Source organism: Triturus cristatus, chromosome 6, assembly GCF_964204655.1.
Source record: "Triturus cristatus chromosome 6, aTriCri1.1, whole genome shotgun sequence".
NCBI classification, from domain to species: Eukaryota; Metazoa; Chordata; class Amphibia; order Caudata; family Salamandridae; genus Triturus; species Triturus cristatus.
This window is the reverse complement of record NC_140589.1, coordinates 1,874,132,253-1,874,154,506: the sequence shown is the minus strand read 5'-3', so window position 1 is coordinate 1,874,154,506 and position 22,254 is coordinate 1,874,132,253.

Here is a 22,254-nt window from a genome sequence, read left to right as displayed (position 1 = left end):
TAAAAAATTGTCCAAAAAAACACATTTTCCCCATATTTCTGTGATGGAAAGTTCTGGAATCTGCGTGGATCCACAAATTTCCACCCACCCCGCGTTCCCCAAAGTCCTACGAGAAAAATGGTACCTCACTTGTGCGGGTCGGCCTAGTGCCCGCGACAGGAAACGGCGCAAAACACATCGTGGTCACACCTCAATTTTGCAGTGAAAAATGACCCTTTTTTGGCAAAGTGACTAGCTGTAGTTTTTAAACCCTAGCCCTGCCGGCACCTAGGGAAACCTAGCAAACCTATACATTTTTGAAAACTAGACACCCAGGGGAATCCAGGATGGGGTGACTTGACTGCCTCCCACCATGGTCTGTTACCCAGAATCCCTTGCAAACGTAAAAAAATGACAAAAAAAACACATTTTCCCCACATTTCTGGGATGGAAAGTTCTGGAATCTGCGTGGATCCACAAATTTCCACCCACCCCGCGTTCCCCAACGTCCTACGAGAAAAATGGTACCTCACTGGTGCGGGTCGGTCTAGTGCCCGCGACAGGAAACGGCGCAAAACGCAACGTGGTCACACCTCAATTTTGCAGTGAAAAATGACCCTTTTTTGGCAAAGTGACTAGCTGTAGTTTTTGAACCCTAGCTCTGCAGGCACCTAGGGAAACCTACCAAACCCATGCATTTCTGAAAACTAGACACCCGGCGGCTTCCAGGGAGGTATGGCTTGCGTGGATGCCCCAACGTTTCCTTACCCAGAATCCCCTGCAAACCTCAATTTTTGCTGAAAAAATCACTTTTTTCACACATTTTGGTGTGGGAAAGTTGTGGCATCACCGGGCTCACACAAATTTACCACCACCCAGCGTTCCCCCAGGTCTCCCGGTAAAAATGGTGCCTCACTTGTGTGGGAGGCCCAAGTACCCGCGGCAGGCAAGGGCCCAAAACGTAGTGAGGCGACATCAAAATGGCCTATCGCAAAACCACCTGGTTTTGCAAGGGGGGTCACTTTGGTTTTTGACCCGGTGCTCGGCGGCCATCTAGGGAAACCTACCAAACCCATGCATTTCTGAAAACTAGATACCCGGCGGCTTCCAGGGAGGTATGGCTTGCATAGATCCCCCGACGTTTACTTACCCAGAATCCCCTGCAAACCTCAATTTTTGCTGAAAAAATCACTTTTTTCACACATTTTGGTTTGGGAAAGTTGTGGCATCACCGGGCTCACACAAATTTACCACCACCCAGCGTTCCCCCAGGTCTCCCGGTAAAAATGGTGCCTCACTTGTGTGGGAGGCTCAAGTACCCGCGGCAGGCAAGGGCCCAAAACGTAGTGAGGCGACATCAAAGTGGCCTATCGCAAAACCACCTGGTTTTGCAAGGGGGGTCCCTTTGGTTTTTGACCCGGTGCTCGGCGGCCATCCAGGGAAACCTACCAAACCCATGCATTTCTGAAAACTAGACACCCGGCGGCTTCCAGGGAGGTATGGCTTGCGTGGATCCCCCAACGTTTCCTTACCCAGAATCCCCTGCAAACCTCAATTTTTGCTGAAAAAATCACTGTCCGCACACAGGAATCAAAAGCTTTACACTAGAATAAAAAGGAAAAATAAAACATTAAAATCACATATGCAAATAATGCACTAGTCCACATACTATCCACCAGTGTCTAATTGCTTCTGCCCCCCATGGGGGCGAATGGGCCTAGACTCACATGGCCAATCTTACCCCAAAGGGGGCAGAAAGGGCGAAAATAAATAATCCCCAAAGGGGAGGGCCGCTCCCCAAAAACAAATCTAATTTAAAAAAAATCCATGGTGGCCTAGTGGACACAGGGGGCAGACCCCCCTAAACAAATTGGGGCCACTCCCCGACACACAAAAACACCTGTGGGGGCACACACACACTTTTAAATTATAAGAATAATTAATGATCTGCCCCCCAAAGGGGGGGCAGACCCACCTACATTCATATGACCCCTAAGGGGAGCGACCCTTGCCCAAGGGGCCGCTCCCCAACACATTTTGGGCTTTTAAAACTCCCTGGTGGCCCAGTGGGGGCACACACACCTTTAAATTAAAAAAAAAAATAATGGATCTGCCCCCCCTAAGGGGGGCAGACCCAAACACCAACAACTGACCCCCAAGGGGAGTGGCCCTTGCCCAAGGGGCCACTCCCCGACACAATTTGGGAATTATAAAAATATAAATAATCCCTGGTGGCCCTGTGGGGCAAAAACACATTTCTAAATAATGATTCTGCCCTCCAAAGGGGGGGCAGAACAAACGACAAGCATATCACCCCCATGGCGAGCGACCCTTGCCCAAGGGGCCGCTCCCCGACACAATTTTCATCATGAACAAAAAAAAAAAAGCATTCCTGCTGCACGATCGCGCACCAGCGCGATCGTGCAGCAGGAATGCTTTTTAAAGAGACATCGGAGGAAAGGAAAACCCTTTCCTTTCTTTCGATGCCTTTTTAAAAATACCCCCACCCGCCACGGTGAAAAACTCACCTTCCTTTCCCCAACGCGCTGGAAGCAAATGGCTTCCAGCGCGTCGGGTAAACAAAGGGAAACCCTCAATGACGTCAGCGCGCCTCGCGCGCTGACGTTATTGATGATGTGGCGGAGGGGGGAGGCAGGGGAAGCCCTTCCCCTGCCTTCCCCGGTGAACACAGGGAGATCGGTGTCCCACGGGGGGAGCGCCAGCGCTTCCCCCGTGGGTGGGTGTCACGACGGCCGGGAGCCGTCATGAGCACAGCTCCACTGTGACTCATGACGGCTCCCGGCCGTCGTGAGCACAGAAGGGGTTAATTGTAAAAATGTAAAGAAGTCTCTATTACTGAGATTAAATCTGTTTTTAATTATATCAAATGTAGCTAGTTGATCACCGACCAATAAATCCGAGATCCTACAGACCCCCGCCTTTATCCACCTCACTAAATATCCATCAAACAGCGTTGCAGAGTTCTGAGTGTTATCTAAGAATGGGGTATATCTACTAAACCTGCCCATGCCAAGTTTTTTTCTAACATGGGTCCAGTTTTTATATGCTGTGATCAAGATCTTAAATCGTGTCTTTTTAAAATAGCTAGGCTCATATTTTTTTAATAGACATCCTCTGGCATCCAGGCCCATTAAGATCTCAAATATAGATGGAACATCTTTCGGTATTAGAGAAGCGTTATTATCTGCTCGAAACATAGGCCAATAGTATTTAAATGATGCTGCTAGACAATACAATCTAATATCGGGCAGTCCTAATCCTCCTCTTTCCGCTGGGAGTGTTAAAAAACAATTTGCACAACGTGTTTTTTTAAAAGACCAGATAAATCTCGCTATCTCCCGGTCAATCTGTCGAAACCATGTATTATGAATTTCTAGAGGTATTGTGCGAAAAATATATAAAAGCTTTGGAAGGACAATCATTTTGATCAGGTTGCATCTCCCTATTATAGATAATTTCAGATTATTCCATCGAACCATATCCTTCTTGATGTCCAAAATAATGGGGGTAAGATTAACATCAACTATTTCCTTTGTTTGAGCTTTTACTCTAATCCCAACATACACTGCCTTCTCTACTACTTTTTCATCCGTGGAGACCAAGTATTTAGTTAGTAAGATCTGAGTTTTACCCCTGTTAAGTTTGTACCCGGAGATTCTGCCAAATTTTTCTGCCAGAATTTCAACTTCGACCAATGCATTAGATAATTCCGAAGTCACTATTGCAACATCGTCTGAATATGCCAATACTTTCGTGGCAGAATTGTTAAAAATAAAAGGGGGTATATTCTCAGAAGCCTCTAAAAGTCTAAGAAAAGGATCCATATATACCGCATATAGCAAAGGCGAAGATGGGCAGCCTTGTCTTGTCCCTCTTTCTATAGAAAAGGGTTTAGAAAGACATCCCATAATCCGAACCTGTGCTAAAGGTTTATGGTAAAGAGCCTGGATTGCCCTGATAAAACCTCCGCCTAAATTATTCGCTTCCAAGCATTTCCACAGATAACTCCAGGAAACGCGATCGAACGCCTTTTCTGCATCTAAAAAGGCTACCGCTAAAGGAAGTTTTGTAACATCGGAGGCATCCAATAATGTAATAAGTCTTCTAATATGATCCTCTGTCCCCCTTCCCTGGATAAATCCATGCTGCCATCGGGAAACCAGTTGTAGCATAACTCCATTCAGGCGTGAGGCAAAAATCTTAGAATATAGTTTAGTATCACTATTTAAAAGCGTGATTGGTCTATAGGAGCCCATATTTAATGGATCCTTCTCCTTTTTTAAGAATATAACAATATTTGCCAGCCCCCAAGACAGGGGTGGAGCCTCTCCACTGTTAACAGAATTAAAGAGGGCTAAGAGGTCCCTTCGTGTCTCCTTAAAAAAAGTTTTATAAAACTCTAATGGTATAGCATCTATACCCATAGCTTTGCCCAACGGTAAATCAAATAACACTTTCTGTAATTCCTCATACGAAATTTCTAAATCAAGATGAGATGCCTCCTCATTTGTTAACTTTACTTTGGGTAAAAAAAAAGTGTCACAACCTGCGTCCAATAAAGTATCTGCTGTATATAAGGCCCTATAGTAATCTTTAAAAGATTCTCTAATTTCTTTCTCATCAGAAATTATATCGCCATTGATATTTTTAATTTGATCTATATGTCGAGCAGATATCTGTTGCCTAGTTTTGACTGCAAGTAGTCGCCAAACCGTCTCACTGTATTCGTAGCAATCTTGCTTTCTAGCTAGGTAGATACCAGCTAGCTTATTTAAATACATGTCACTTAAAGCAGTTTTAGTTACTGAAATTAAATCCAAAGTTCCTGTTAATTCAGTCTTATTTCTCACTTTAGCTATTAATTCTATTTCCAGCTGAGAAAGCTTCTGATAATAATTAATTCTTAACTTGCAAGATATGTTTCTTCTTTTTGAGCGCACCAAAACTAATAGTTTCACCTCGTATCCAAGCCTTAAATGTGTCCCATACTACCCCAGGAGATGCAGTATCATTATTAATGCTAAAATATTCCCTTATTCTACTTCTCATATAATCTCTATATTCTTTGTCTAAAAGGATAGCCCTTTCAAATGTCCATTTTTTACCTATGCTTACCATACCATCCAGAAAAATTTGCAACACCAGGGGATTATGATCTGATAGAACCCTTGGGTATAGTTCAATTTTTGCTTCCTTTAATAGCAAAGGGGAAACTAAAAAGTAATCAAGCCTGGCAAATTTCTGGTGGGGGGCTGGATAATAAGTAAATCCTGGATCCGGGCCCCTTAATTTAGGCAAGACATCAATAAGTCCCAAATCAGTTATCAGATCACTGAGTGCCTTACGTGTTTGCGGTTTGCGTTCTACAGTTGCTATACTATCTGCCTTTTTGGCACCATTTATATTTAAATCCCCACATAAAACATAAGGTGCTGGCCATGATGGAATCTCCATTGCAATATATCTCAGAACCGAAGGATCATCTAATATAGAAGAGTATATTGAACCTAAAGTAAAGACACCTGATCCACATTTGACGGTCATTAAGGTCCATCTTCCCAATCTATCCGCGATCTTTCTATCACATCTGATGCTGCTATTTCTAGATAATACAGCAACGCCCTTTGTCCTACAATCCTGTGTAGTATGAACAAGTCTTTTAAACCCCAAGTTATCTATTCAACTACTATCTCTACTAGCTATATGTGTCTCTTGCAGACATAACAAGTCTATATCAAAAAATTTAAGATCTTCTTGGAGCTTTCTTCTTTTGTTTTTATCATTAAGACCACATATATTAACAGAAGCTATACGAATAACCGATCTAGCCATTGCTTACTAATATCAGCTTTCTCAATATTATCTTGCCACTAGGATAATTTTTAACATTGCTGGTCTTGTTTTTCAACAGCTCATTATAATCAATAATCCCTTTGAAAATCAAATCCGAATAGAAAAAATAGCACACAAAATAAAATCACATATTTATCCCCAGCTCTACAGAACTGAAAATACTTGTATCAGTTATGTCGAAAACAAGCATTTTTTTACCCAGCCCCCCCAGATTTCCCCTCCTCCAACTCCCAAGCAAAACCCCCCCAAAACCCTTATCAGCCACCCATACCCCCCAACAATGCGGTCTCAGCCGAGGCCCCATTCCCCCCCAACCCTCCATCCCCTTCAACGAGGCATTAGGACCAATGGTCCCAAGGATGTATCGAGCCGGGCTGCCCCGGACCAACCCATCAGTGACAGAATGATTATACACTTTAAAAAAAAAACAGCGTTTAGCAGATTACAGATTATTTTATCTGACGAAAAACACTCTAAGAACCCAATCAAAATGCCAGAGAAAAACCAGAAAAAAAGTACCTTTCCAATATAGTATTATAGTGAAAGTAAGAATACCTTAGCTGCCGCTTCTGAAGTAAAAAACTTTGTTTGATTCTTACTCACTATCTTAAGTTTAGCAGGGTTTAAGAGATACGCTTGGGCACCTTTATTATGAAAAGGTGTAATAAGCTGTCGCAGCTTCCATCTAGTTTCGACTGTGTCCGGACAATAATCCGGGCGCACAAAAAACTCAACCCCTTTACCCAATTTTTTTCGATCAGGACGGGCTAAATCATATAGGGCCTCTCTTGCTAGAAAATTATTAACAGCAATTAAAATAGCTCTAGGGCGAGGGGCACCTTGTGTTTGATTAAGTCTAGCTCGTTGAGTAAAGGGAAATCTATGAGCGCGCAAAATCTCTGTTTTCCAGTCCATTTGAGTTAAGGTAGGGAAGGCTTCAATAAATAAATCTATATTAAATTGTCGAACATCAGATCCTTCCAACCCCTCCGGAATATCAATAACCCGTAAGTTATTCCTGCGCAAGCGATTTTCCAAGTCGGTTAGTTTCCACGCAGTATCACATTTTGCTGCATTTAAAGTCTCTGTGGTAATTTTCTGAGCAGCTAGCTCATCTTCTAGACTGGAAATTCTCGCTTCAGCCTCTGTAAAGCATGCCATGAATTGGGCGCAGGATTTCTCTATGCGTCTCACCGTATTCTGCAGTTTGCGGCAAGCACCCTGCACCCTTTGACTTTCCACTCTGGTTTCTTCCCTGTGTGCCTTTATGCTTTGAAATATGTCTCCCAAAGAAACATTTTCAACAGCATCTAGTGGATTCGTAACACTGACACTGGCCTCTTCAAATTGCGATGTGAATGAATAATCCCATTGTAATTTCTCTAAATCCTCTTCAGGGGTAGAAAGTATGATTGGTCCCCTGTGGCTATCCTTTTTCCGCACAGTCTGAGAGTTTTCAGCAGCCACATTACTCCATTTTTCTTTTTCAGCCTCTTGGCACTCACTAGCCTGACATACATTTGTTTTTGCCATCGGGCTTTCGCAATCTGATAAATCAAGCTCACCATCGGTGGTATCTGATGAATCAGAGAGAGAAAAAAAATCGCCAGAGTCCAGGTCCTTAACACCCTCCTGCTGTGGTGACTTAGCTAGATGTTTAAAAGCTTGATTAGCAACAGGCATCTGAATGCTCATTACGTTATCTGCATTAGAGGATATTCCAGCTCTTTTACCTTTTTTCCCCTCCAAACCATCCTTAGTTACACCGTTTCCTGCGCTCAATACTGCTCCTGACATTGAGGTTTCAGATGCGGTTTTATCTAAACTAGTTGACTCAGTCTGTGTTTTATCTGAGAGATCATGCCCTGGCGTTGTCTCGCAAATTGCAGCTCCACTCTGTGAGAGAGGATTAAGTGCTGCTATTTTACTTTTGAAATTGTAGGAACTAGGGGAATAGAGCGCTTACCCCCTTCCATCTTCCTCTCTGCCGGGGTTGTAGCTTTCCCTTTGGCGTTCCCTCCAGACGCCGAGTTACTCACAGCTGTGCCGCTGGTAGTCTCGCTCTCAGCTGTTCCGCGAGCTTTACCACGCCCACCCTTCTGCGGCATCCTGAGAGTCGTTGCTGGCTCACCGCTACCCCGCTGCAGCCGTCCTATGACCCGAGCCTGTGTCCAAAGCCTCCTTGCCACAGACAGTGATGGAGAATACCGCAGAAGTCGCCAAAGCATATCGGTGCACTATTCGGTAATTTTTTTCACCCTCGATGCGTCTCGATGCGTCTCACTGCTTAAGCGAAGCGTAGCGTAGCAAAATAAATCAGTCCGCCATCAATTCACCAACATTCTGTCGCTGGTCAGTCCGGAGCTACGAGCTCAGCTCACACAGCCGTATCTACGGCCGCCATCTTGCCTCCGTGCATTCATCAGCACACCTGTATAATCATGTTTTAATGGTATATTGAATATCCTTGGTATTTTAAACATGATATAAGACTTTGTATGTATTTGCTGTTATGCTTAGATTGTTTTTATCAACCGAATAAAGCTTGCTATGACTAACTGACACCCATTACATGGAAAGTTGCATGGATTGCAACACAAGGAAAACATGGTGTCAGGCCTCCCATTTAGGCCTGATTGCTGCAGTTTAAACCTGCAGTATGACCTTTCACAACTCTTTTGTCAGGAGAATTGCCTTCTTTTATAATGCTAATATCAACTACATGTAGTTCCTGTAGCCCAGAAGGTAGGGTGCTTGGTATCTAAAAGTAGGACATATGGAAATATAAAGTTAATATTTTTCACTAGACTCAATTATATTTTCACTGGGAAGGCTGGGGGTGGCTAATAGATAAAAATGGGAAAGAATCTTAAATGTACATTTTGCTATCTTGAGATTGAGACAAGCTATAGATTTATTCCAATCAATATCTCTTATATTTATTAAAAGTTCAATTCAATTGTGAACTCAGATTTTAATGAATAGTTGGGGCAGGCTAACTTTCAAAAAGTTACACTTTCCCTGTGAGAAAATTCTGCAGGCTAATTTGCATTAGCTTTTCAGAGGCTGCCCCACCCGTATTTGGCCTCAATGAGGTATGCAAACTACTTCTAAACGGGAGACGAAAGCTTAGGCCTGGTGGCAGGTTGGATGGGTGTTAAACACATAGAACATATCAGTTTAGGAATGGCAGCAGGGGATGATCAAGGAACTTCATTAACTCAAAAGTGACAGTGGTGAGGCTTTCCTATTCATAAGTTAGTGTTAGGAAAAATCAGGGAGGGGAGGCTATTTGATGCCAGTATACACCATTGTCAGCCTCTTTCCATCGCAGTGGGAGGGAAGAGTTGTTTGACCTAAAAATTAAAAACGTTTCACGTGGAAATAACTGTAAGGGATTCCTCCCTCCCTTCTCTCCTACGACCTTAATTGTGATACAATACTCAAAGCAGTGACCATTTCACAAAGCTCTAGAAATCATTAATCTTAGGTGACTGTAACAGCTGGTAGACTTCCCCTCTGGCACAACTGCTTCAAAAGTAATTGACAACATGCGTGCTATAGATATGCAAAAGAGAACAAGAGGTCTAGGGTTCTAGCCAAAAACAAGGCAATACTTTGCACCTAAATGTTAACACTCCAGTCTTATTATACATTCAAAACCCATTGCCTATTGCATGGCCCGATCACTATTTTGTTGCATGCAAAATGAATGACAACGAAATATGTTATGTCAAACAATCTTAGTAAGGCACATGTTCACTGATATTTTCTTGGCTGAGTAGAGACTGAATAGAGCTGCACTAGAAACAAGTGATATGGGTATGTTAGTATTGGTTATCTTGTTTAAAGAGCTTTCTTTAAAAATGTTCCTGAATGGTCTGAGTTTACAAAGATAGAGTTTGCACTGAATAGCTCTGTACACCCATACCTTTTGTTGATGTCTAGTTATGGCCAGATAGTTAGAATAAGATGAATGAAGAATGTGAGCTAATGTTTAGTACATAATCCTCCTGGCCACAAAATGGGGGGCTGTACCCGTTAAAGTCATAAACATTAAACAGCAAGTTCCTAATTGAATTGTTTGTTGTCCAGGCAGCCAATGGACACTCTTTAACAGCAGCTTGGCATGGAACTTCTAGGGACTTTAGATTTTAAATGAGTGACCTTGTTTGAAATACTTGCAGCTTCTGGATCATGTTGTTAGGTAGGACCCAAATAATCAAGCCTGGGAAATATTAAGGCCATTATTGCCGTTTCAAGCTCTTCCTCATGTAAAAGTGAATTTATTTTCCTAATAATTGTTAACATCTATATGCATTTAGACAAATCAATCTAGGGTTTCATGGAGAAGTTGATATCCACAGTAACAAGACTTCCTTTTTTTTATATATTTTTTTTATTTTCATGATTTAAAAAACAAAAGCAAGTCGTGGCATACGTCATTTACAGAGATATACGAAACCAACAAACATAAGAGGATAAGGAACTAAATACATAAGGAGGCACAATGGAGAATAAAAAAATAAGAAACCTCAGACATAATTGGATATCAATTATACAGCCTATTGGGCAGAATAGAGAGAGCGGAGCACAACAACAAAATAAATAAAAAAAAAAAATGTAAACTTACAATTTTGCATTTTAGTCCTTTTTCAATGATGAACAATCATTGCTTTGACCATTCCTCTAGTGGGACCCAGATTTAAACAGACCACCTCATGCCTCCTTCTTCCCCTTAATAGAAACACTGAAGACTCCAAATTATAGAGAGCGAGGATCCTGGCTCTCCAATCAAAAAATGTGGGGGCTTCGGGGCTTAGCCATTGGGAGCGTCAAATTAATAAAACACTCAACATCGTGCAAAAATTCCCTCAAATTTTAACAAGAGTAAAACATGTGTATAGCATCTGCTGCTTGAAGTGCACACCTAGCGCAACAGTCTCCCTTCCGCCCCCCCACTTTGCAATTTTTGCCGGTGTATAGTAAAGGTTAAACATTGCCATATAACTTTGAGTCCGTAAGCTACCAGAAACTAAAGCGTAACTTGCTAGATCCAATGCTGTCCTTATATCCACCCCAGTCTTGCCAAATTTAACCTCCCACTTAGAATTTTTTAGATCAAGATCATCCGGAAAATCAGATAACAGATGTTGATAAATTGTCCCTATTCTAGCCCTTCTTTGAATTAATTCAAATATGGTAACCTTATCAAACATTGTGGGGGTTTCATGTTGGTGTTTATCAATAAAAGTTCTAATCTGAAGGTATTTGAAAAAGTTGAGAATATTTAGATGGAACTTATCCCTTAAAAAGGAAAAAGAGGGGGGGCGTGGCCAAGATGGCGGCCTGAGAAGATGTGGAACTCGGAGGCTCCCCGCCGCGGCCCCTCGCCCCGGGTTATTCTGGACCTGCAGTCCCCCTAATTTTGCAGTAGCCCTTATGCCAGAGTCCAGGGGCATGTCGATCCTATGAAACACGGATTGAGGTGCCTCTCAGAAGGCGGAACTCAAGGCTGTCGGCTGTGGAGGGCTCGGCGCTTGGCAGCAAAATGGCGCCTGCCCTATGATAGCGGCATCAGCGGGAGGAGACGGCGGGTGCCCACGCTCACCCGGGGACCGGGTTTAGGAGCGGCCCAGGTGAGGCGGTCGTGCTCCAGAGAGTGACACTTGAAGGGATCGGCCCCGACACTGGGGTGAGGTGAGCGCAGCCCCCTGATTGACTAGTGACTGCCTGAAGCGGTGCTGGGCGGCCAGCGCAAAAATTGAGGCCGTGGCACCGGGCCTAGCTGCACCGGAGCGCTACTTCACGGGTGCGCGCGCGCCCCCCTGCTGTCTTTGGTTGCCAGGGGCTGGAGACCACATTGGGCCGCAGTGCCAGCCCCAACACAGTGTGCGGGAGCTCCCCTCTATGGTTCGGCCGCCCCGAGCTGCAAAGTGCCTGGTGTGGCCCTTGCTTTCTGGTTCTCGGGGGCGGTGGCTCCTGCGGCTCTCTCGGCAGAAGTTTCACCCCCCTGCCTTCATCTGCGGGGTGCGTTTGGGAGTCCAGAGGGGGCCCACACCTACCAGCTTCACCGGGGGCTTTCCTGCGGAGAGGCTCTGTGCTCCGGCCTCGAAGCCTCAATGCATGTGAGGGTGCTGGCTCCCGGTGCGCCTTCTGGGGCCTAGAGAAGCGGTCCTGAGTCTTGGACCCACAAGCAGCCTCCCCTCATAACTACAAGGAGACTGGAGTTGGCCGGCCTAGAGTTGGGAGAGGTCGGCCTGCCACAGCTTGGACCCTGGGGTGTGACTTCCTGGCCAGGGAGTGAGGGGGAGAGGGCAAAGTGGACGAGAGGTGGCGTTGGTGCGTCCTCCCACTCCCTATTGTAGATTGGGGCCGCTCTGGTGAGGACTGGCCGCGGCCTGCAGGCGGCGGCTGGGGGAGCACCGCATCTTCCGGAGTCCGAGGACAGATCCCACGTGTGGCTTTCTTACTACGCCTAACGGGCAGCCACATTGTCGTCCCATTAGAGGCGCCATCATGGCCAGCATGAAGAAAAAGGGGGATCGCTCAGTGAGAGATATGCTCGCGAAGGGGTCCGCAGCTAGTGATAGGGGGAGCTCCACCCCCCTCCCTCGACGCAGTCCACGACAGGAGGAGGGCGAGGTGCCCATCACCCGGGCATTTCTTGAATCTCTTTTTAACACTCTCCGGGAGGAGTTTCAGACACTTAAACAGGAGGATGCTGGGGAGGTGCGAGAAATTCATCGCGATGTGGATGAGCTGGGAGAGAGTGTGGCAGCGATAGAGAACGAGGAGCACTCTACATCTGCGGAAGTTGAGCAGCTACAGCAGGAAATCCTTCGACTTCGGGATCAGCAAGTCGACCTGCAGGCCCAGGCGGAGGACCTTGAAAATAGATCCTGCCGCAACAACATCCACGTGAGGGGTGTTCCATTACAAGCGGAAGGGGCAAACGTGTCTGAATACCTCCAGGGCCTCTTTAGGGACATTCTGGGGGCAGGCCAGGACTTTAAGGTTTGCATTGATCGCGCCCACAGGGTGGGCCTGGGGCGGAAGGCACCGGCTCCCCCACCAGACATCTTGGCTATCTTGCCGGACTTTCCCTTGAAGGAGCGCATTTTAAAGGAGGCTCACCTAAAACAACCACTTACGTATCAGGGGCACGCCATAGCTCTCTACCAAGATTTGGCCTCTATCACTCTTCAGAAGCGGAAAGCCTTCAAGGAGGTGAATACCTTCCTGAAAGCCAATGGAGTGCCTTACTCGTGGGGCCATCCCTTCCGCTTAATCTTCCGGTGGAATGGTAAGCTGCACCAACTTCGCTCGTTCCAGGAGGTATCCGACTTACTTGGCCTCACTCAACGTAGCCCCGACTCTTTGCCTAAACAGTCACAGCACTCTTCCAGTGATGGCTGGCGGCGGAAGGGACGTCGTCGATCACCAGGGACGGCAGTGAAGCCGGATCACGCCACGATGACCACCGAACGGGACTCGGCCCTTGCAGCAGTCACAAGAGACACTTCTAGGCCGGACTCTCCGTAACCTCACCATGGGGGGCTAAACTTAGCATCATACTTTGGCACCCATGGGGGGGGCAGCGGGCAGGGAGCCTGGGTCACCCGGAGGCCACGATCACCCAGCTCTTCATTTCCCATTTGTCCTTGGCTTGTGCTGCGGATACTGGACAATTTTTGGTCTTTGGAACAGTTTAGGGGGGATTAAGGGAGGGGGAGGGGGTAGGGATGGGACAGGAGTTTTGGAGGGGGGAGAGGGGGTACCGGTGTGTGACCAGGGGCAGGCAATAGAAGCAGAGGGCACCCTGGAATGTGAAGCCACTTATAGCGGCATCACTGAGTCGATGCTTCATAAGCACCACTTGTTGTTCAGCTGATACACACTCCTTGAACCTCGATGCCTCCCATGGCAACCCAAGTTCTTACTCTTAATGTAAAGGGGTTAAATAACCCCATCAAGAGGTGGGCAGTTCTGAGCTACCTAGAGAACTCCGGGGCCTCGATTTGTCTGCTGCAAGAAACCACTTACTATCCAAAGACTGGCATAGAATGCGTTCTCGAGCGCTTCCCCACCAGTTCTTCTCGTCTATGCCGGACAAGAAAGGGGGGGGTGACCATACTGTTGGCGCGACATTTTTGGGGTGGAGTTGGGGACAAAATGGCGGAGGTAAAGGGGAGGCTATTGGCTTACAGGCTCTGGGTGGGGGAGTTCCCCCGTTATTGTAGGCTCCCTTTACGCTCCCAACGCTGGACAAGAGTCGTTTCTCATTGATTCCCTGTCTGAAATCCTTCGGCACCATGACTGACACATTTTAATCGGGGTCGACCTCAATCTCGTCATGGACCCTGGGAGGGATCGATCGGATCACCGCCAGGGGTGTGCAGGAGTGATCTTGAATGCAGGATGGGATTGGCTGCAGAGTAGGGGACTGATAGATCTTTGGCGGGCGGCTCATCCCCATAGCACGCACTATTCCTTTTATTCCCATGTACATCAAACGTATTCCCAGCTAGATCACTTTATAGGGTCATCCGACCTCAACGCACTGGTCCAGCCCATTGATATAGTCCTGGTGGTCCTTTCCGATCATGACGCCGTGATCGTCACACTTGACCTTAGCCCTTTGCATCGTCCAACGGGGAGGTGGCGTCTTCGGGAATCCATATTACAGCATCCCGACGTAGTTCAGCCGGTACATCAATGCATCACTGACTATTTGAAGACTAATGAACTCCCTGAAATTTCCTGGACTGCATTTTGGGGGGCCCTTAAAGCTGTGGTGAGAGGGGAACTAATAGCTATTTCCGCGGCCAATAACAAAACACGCAGGGAGCAGAGAGAGGAGCTGACGGCCAAAGTGGCGGAACTCGATCGAGTTCACAGTCGTACTGGAGCCCCGAAAATGTGGCGGCAACTGAACTCGGCCAGGACCCAGCTGGCTAGCCTGGACCTGGACAGGGCAGAGTATGCCGCCCTATGACTTAAACAATCCTACTAGACGGGGAAGCTCCTGGCGTTTAAACTTCGAGCCAGAGCTCAACGATCCAAAATAGTGGCCCTCAGCACTTCTTCCAGTGAGCGGGTGGAGGATGATGAGCGGATTGCAGAAGCCCTTTGGGAGTTTTACGCCACTTTGTATAGTAGGGATCCTTCGGTCGACGGTTCGGGGGAGGCCTATCTTAGCGAGGCAGCGGTTACAGCCCTCAATGCGTCTCACGCGGCGGCATTAGACGCTCCCATTCGGGTGGAGGAGGTTGTGGGTGCGATATCCCGCCTCAAACCTCTAAAGTCCCCCGGCCGGATGGGTTCTCGGCGGGATTTTATAAGGCCTTCTGCCAACCCCTGGCACCGATTTTAACCCGCTTGTTCAACTCCTTCGAGGGACCGGGCTCTCTCCCTGCAGATATGCTGGAACCGAGGTGGTGGTCATCCCCAAGCCTGAGAAGGATCCCACTCAGTGCGCAGCTTATCGTCCAATCTCTCTTCTCAATCTTGACCTAAAGCTCTTTACGGGTGTCTTGGCTGCCAGACTGGGCCGCGCTTGCCGGGCATTATCGAGCCTGACCAATCGGGGTTTATACCCAACAGGCAAAGTAGTGACAACACCAAACAGTTGATACATTTAATAGACATGGACCTGGACGCTGTCCTGCTTTCAGTCGACGCTGAGAAAGCGTTTGACAGGGTTGACTGGGGCTTTTTGGATAGGACGTTGGCACACTTTTGCATAAGCGCACATTTTAGGGCCTGGGTCGCGAGCTGCTACGATCAACCCAGGGCGACTATTCGGGTCAATGGGGTCTGCTCCCGGCCGTTTGACATCCGGAGGGGTACACGACAGGGGTGTCCTCTTTCACCCCTGCTCTTTATGCTATATATTGAACCCCTGGCGCAACGGATTAGGGACAACCCCGACATCTCTGGCATTCCCTTTGGGGGGGAGCGCCACACGGTTAATTTATACGCAGACAATATCTTGGCGACTCTTGATACTCCCAGCCGCTCTGTCCCAGCGTTCCTACAGGAGCTGACAGACTTTGGTAAAGTTTTGGGCTTTAAGGTTAATGTGGGGAAGTTCATGCTGCTGCCGCTGGGCCTTAATGCGACTGCTTCTGAGAACACAGTAGTAGGATCTGGGGAATTGCGACCTCAATCTGAAATCTCCTACTTGGGGATAACAATTGCCCGAAATAACTCCGCCCTCCACTCTCAGATCACTTGCGATCTTCGCAAATGACAGTCTCACCCCCTATCGCTGCTCAGCCGCGTTGCAGTGGTTAAAATGTCAATCATGCCTAAAAGACTTTACATATTTCAAACAATACCAGTGGGGCCCCCTATGCGGAACATCCACTCTTTGCAGCAAGAGCTGCTCTGTTTCATTTGGGCGGGGAAGCGCCCGCGGGTCAGTAGAGACATTGCCTACCGCTCTCCGGACGAAGGAGGGTTGGGGATTCCTCACTTAATGACTTACTTTAGGGCGGCGCAACTTCGCTATCTTGTGGAATGGAGTAGACCTGAGTCAGAGAAGAGATGGCTGTTTCAGGACAGAGCTATGGCAGGTCTCTCCTTGTGGAAAATACAATTTCTGAACCCTGCAGACAGACCAAGGTACCTCAATAGATCTCCCATTATGTGCTCAGTTGTGCGGACGTGGGATGCGGTGACGACCCAGTGGCGGCTTACGACCTTCCCCTCGGACGCCCTAGTTTGACAACCCGGCCTTCCCCCGGGACTTGACACGAGGGCATTTCCGGAATGGCGGGAGTCGGCCTGTAAGTCTGCAGGACACCTCTTTGATATTGATGGGTTCTTCCCTTACGCGGAGTTGACTCATTGGCACGGCATTCAATGCCCCAAAAGATTCCAATATTTCCAACTTCGCTATTGGCTACATCATTCGGACACGCGCCCGTTTGTGAACAGACACCTTATGACCTATGAGAAGTGGCTGTTATCGAAGCACTCCGACCGCCATTTGGTTTCTGAACTATATCTTATGGTGCGACCGCCGGTCTCTACGGAGTGTTCGGCTGGGCAGCGACGGTGGGAGGCGGAGTTAGGTAGAAGCCTTTCATTAAAGGAGTGGCAACAGATCTACTACAGAGCGAACCATACCGCCAGGAACACGGCCAGCAGAGAAGCAGCGGTTAAGGTCGCCCTGTCCTGGCACCTGACTCTGGCCCGCCTTAATAAAATTAACCCAGATCGAAGCCCTACCTGTTGGAGGGGCTGTGATGAGGAGGACACATTGACGCATATCCTTTGGGACTATAGGGAGGTGACCGGTTATTGGACAACAGTCCTTGACGATATAGACACTTACTTTGGCACCGAAATACCCCGCTTCCCTGCCTATACTCTGCTAGGGTTACCTAATGCACTCACCTTCCCATAGAAATCCATTCGGGGGAAACAAATGGGGCTAGCATTGGGCGCAGCAGTACATCATAGTTTATCACTCTGGGGCACGCACACTCGTCCGACGCACACCGGGTGGCTACACCAACTGTGGTACATTATTGGGATGGAACACATACACGCTACCCTGACTCACTCATCAGACTCCTTCTGCACTATCTGGCCCCCCATCCTGGCTCTGCTGGCGCATAAATTTAATGAAGTCACATTCCCCAAATACCTCCGCTTGCTCCGACTCACTGACGACTCACGTTCTAAGGCTACAGATTAGGGGATACTTCATCTTCTAGTTCACGAGGAATGGCAGCACACCGGTACAGGGGAGGAAAGGGGGGGTTGGGAGTAGTTGGACTAGGGAGTGAGGGAGGGGTAAAAAACGGGTGAACTTCGTTAGGGTGCTGAACTAGACTCTGCCCCTTCAATGTAGGTTATGATATCTGGGCCTCATGCTGGACATTTCCCCTTTTTTCGCATGGGCAGTTGATGTCAATTCTGGTTACACATGAAGGGGATCACTCGCTTACCTTTAGGTATGAGGTCTGTTGTGTCACGACTGGGCAAGGTTGAGCTTATTTGAATATCAATTTGCCTGCTTAAAACCATTAAATAAAGTTATTCAAAAAAAAAAGGAAAAAGAGGCCATTTGCCTAGATCACCTATATACTTCAAACCCAATAGCTGCCATCTGAAGATAATCTGATCCTGAAAAATGGCAGGCAGAAGCCGGACAGCTTTAAAAGGCGTATAGAGGTTAATATTCGGAATTGACCACTTATGCCGAATTTTCTGCCAAACTGAGAACATGGCCCCAATAACCTTGAACCTTGTTTTCTTAAAATAACTCGGCTCAAAGATACGCATCAGAATACCCTTGGCGGCCTCACCCAAGCCTATCTCAGAGATAGTAGGTCTATTGGAGAGCGGAACCTCTGCCCTGTCTCCCAGCAGCGGTAGCATTAATATAATACAAGATTTGGGACCGCCCAGCCACCAGGATCTCTAGAAAAACACATACACTTGGCTGCCCTGCGTGAGCGGCGATACCCCCAAAGGAACCTATAGCAAATCCTTTCGGCCCTAACCAGACTTGTTTGTGAGAGCTCTAATGGAGTAGTTCTAAATAAATACAGAAACTTTGGGAGAAATTTTTTTTTGAGTACATTACAGCGGCCATTTATATAAAGATGCAGATGGTCTAACCTTTCCAGCTTGACATTGACAGATTCAACCACAGGAAGAATATTCAGATCAGGAATGTTGTCTACAGAGGCAGTGATTTTGACCCCTAGATATGTTGCTTCCATGACAACAGGAACATCAGAAGAACGCATAGCGTTTGATTGGATGACCTGCGTTTTTGAGACATTCAACTTATAACCTGACAACAGGCCAAATTGTTTGGCAAGAGTCTTTAAGGCTGAAAAGGCAGAGTCAACATCGCTGGTTAAAACAACAATATCATCCGCATAGGTCAGCATCTTATACACTGTAGCATCAATCTTAATCGGCAAGATATCCCGGTTCACTTCGATTTTACTGTGAAAGGGGTCGATGTATAGAGCAAAGAGCAGGGGTGAGCAGGGACACCCTTGCCTGGTGCCCCTGCTGATGTTAAAGGGCCCTGACTCCTGACCAGAGAGGCGCAGTGTTGCAGCTGGGGAGATATACAGTGCCTCAACGGCCTGAATAAATTTAGTGCTGAAGCCCTTCCAGCGGAGCACTGCCTATAACAACCCCTGTCAAACGTCTTCTCAGCGTCCAACAGGATCACTCCGAGGGAAGAGCAGGTAACCTGGGCCCAGTCCATTAGGGCAATGACCCGCAGAACATGGTTGGCCGTGTCTCTGCCCAGGATAAACCTGTGCTGGCGTAAAGAGACTAGTGGGGTGATAACCTTCGCAAGTCTAGAAGATAGAATTTTTGAATATATTTTACTATCGGTGTCGAAAAGATCAGGGGTTTAGCTCGGGCTTATCTTTTTTCTTAAAAAGGACAATCGTGGTTTGACGCCATGAATCCGGAATGACCCCCGCCTATGCTGCCCTGAAAACTGATAAAATGTCCTGGTGGATCTCTAGGCAGAACACCCTGTCAAATTCTAGAGGAATGGTGTCGGGTCCAGTAGCCTTTCCGTTAGCCAGCGATTTTATTGCCGACTCGACCTCCTCCCACGTAATCGGAGCAGAAAGAACCTCGTTCTCCCCCGTTGTGACTGTGAGGGTATCAATATCCTGAAGAAAGCCCTTGACCATCAACTCGGTTTGAGAGCTAACATTATCATCCGTGTGGAGGACAGTATAAAACTTCTGAAACACATTTGTGACCCCCTCCTGCGTGTCCTGAACATCGCCCTGCTGATCCTAAATTCTAATAATACGGTTTGACAAACTCTTTTGTTGAAGCCTTTTGGCAAGAATTCTACCTGAGTTTTCCCCATATTGTACGATATTGGGAATACTTAGCGGCCAAATGCTGCCCAAAAAATTCCAGGAGTTTAGACTTAATTATGGCAACAATCTGCTGACTCTGATCTGTATTAAGGCCTTCCTTGATATTACGCGTTAGTTCCATCTCTGCCAGCCTAAGCTTCCAATGGTAGGCTGCAAAACTCTTGGTCTCCCCACGCACTGCGGCCTTAAGTGTATCCCAGACTATACAGTCAGAAGCAGTACTCCTATTAATGTTTAAAAATTCGATTAGCCATTTTCCATATGATCCAAATAGGCCTGGTCCAGCAGTAGTTTTCTTTCGAATGTCCATGTCCTAGGAGGTCTGGCCAGGCGAAGCAAAGGGCACTCCACTATCAATGGATTATGGTCAGAAAGAATTCTTGCAGAAACCGAAATGGAAGCCGTCTCTGCCACGTGATCTGACATAAAAAAGTAATCAACCCGGACTATTTTATTGTGGGGGTCAGAGTAATATGCATACCCATCTTTGTCTTTATTGTGCCTATATCAATCCATGTTCTTGAACTAAGGTCTGGAGGGCCTTAAAGACTCTGGGATTCCTACCGGAATACTTCTGAGACACTGCTAGATAAAAATTTTCAGCCAAATTAATATTCATATTCCCACACACAAACATTGGATGTGGCCATGCTGCTAATTCTAGGTTTAAACATTTTATCACTTCTGAATCGTCTACATTTGACCCATATATCATGCAGATGGTTAAGGATCTGTTGTCAATCACTAATTCAACTAAAGCCCATCTGCCTGGACTATCCTCTGAAACATTTTTACAGAACTCAACCCCTCACTTCAACAGGATGGCCACCCCTCTGATCATAGATGTCTGTCGAGAACAAGCAATTAAGTCATAGACAGGGACTTTCAGCCACTCCTGTTTCCCCCAAGATATGTGTGTCTCTTTTAGACACAAGACATCCAATTGCATAATATGGACAATTTTAGCAAATAAGGCCCGTTTTTTTACCATCATTTAGGCCGCAAATATTCCATGAGCTTAATTGCAATTTATCCTGCCCCATTTAAACTCAAGAAAAGACCTAATCTTCACTGCGAACCATTATCCTTTTTAATCACAATCATAATCACAAATTTCAGCATGACACAAAGCCTACCAATAACAATACCACGACTATAACATGAATCCAGAACATTTAAGACCCCCACCACCCCTCCCCCTTTACCCCACCTCTACCTCTATCCCCACCCTTAACCCCTAGAGCCCCCCCACCCCAACCCCCTCCAACCCCTACATCCCCTTTGTGGGGCAACAGGACCAAGGTCCTTGTGTTGGAATGAGCTGGTTTCCCCGCTCTCCCCTAGATCCTTCACCCCATCTGGCAGAAAAGAACAATTTGTAAGAAAAGCAAATACTCAAATCAATCGGCTTAACCCCCGTCTTTGAACCTCGAGACCCCTGAGATGGTGGAACAAAAACATTCTTAACTATATGGAGTTCAGAAACTCCTTCGCCTGAATTTCTGAAAGAAAAAATTTGGTCTGGCCCTGGTGAATTATCTTCAATTTTGAGGGGAAGAGTAAGAAGACTTGAGCACCCTTCGCTTGAAACGGGAATATCAGTTGGCGGAGCTGCCACCTCCGCTCAACAGTTGCGGGGCAAAAATCTGGTCTAACAAAAAATTCAGTCTTTCCCTGCTCTTTTCCTGTCTGGCCTAACTAAGTCATAAATCTTCTCCCTAGCCAAGAAATTATTTAAGCAGATCAATATTGCCCGAGGCTTATCCCCAGGCTGGCCAGACTTTTGCCTTTGCTTAAAAGGAAAGCAATGTGCACGTTGCACTTCAAGATGCCAGTACCACTTCTTTACATCTGGGAAGGCTTCGGAGAAGAGTTCCACGATGAAATGCCTGGTATCCGACCCTTCACTGCCTTCTGGAATCCCTAGGATCCTCAGATTTTTCCTCCTGGCCCTATTTTCGAGATTAGTCAGTTTCCAAAGCATATCGTCTTTTTGCGCTTGAATCAAATCTGTGAGACCCTTCTGGGTTGCCAACTCATCCTCCAGAGTGGAAATCCTTTCCTCAGCTTCTACGATTCTGGCAGCGATATCAGAGCAAGTTTTAGTTATTCTGCGGATTGAATTTTGCATCCTGCGGCATGCACCGTGAGTGCGAGCACTCTCCTGACATGTTTCTTCGCGGTGAGCCATGATAGTCTGGTAGATGATTGAGAGTGTTATCTCTCCAGAGGGAGCCTGGGGAGGATCAACCGCTGTACCTCCACCCGAGGCCATAGTGTTATCCACTGTGCCTGGCTACATAGAAAAGGAATAATCCCAAGCCATTGATCCTAGGGATCCCGGGTCCTTACTTAACAAGAGAGCCCACTGATCTTTCAATTTCATGGCTTTATGGACCGTATGAGGGCCTCGGGTGAAGCTTCATCCTTAGATCGCCAGTTACCAAGATCACTCTCATCATCTGTCAACTCTCTATCTGGGTCTTCGTCCTCTGATGAACCAGTGTTTTCT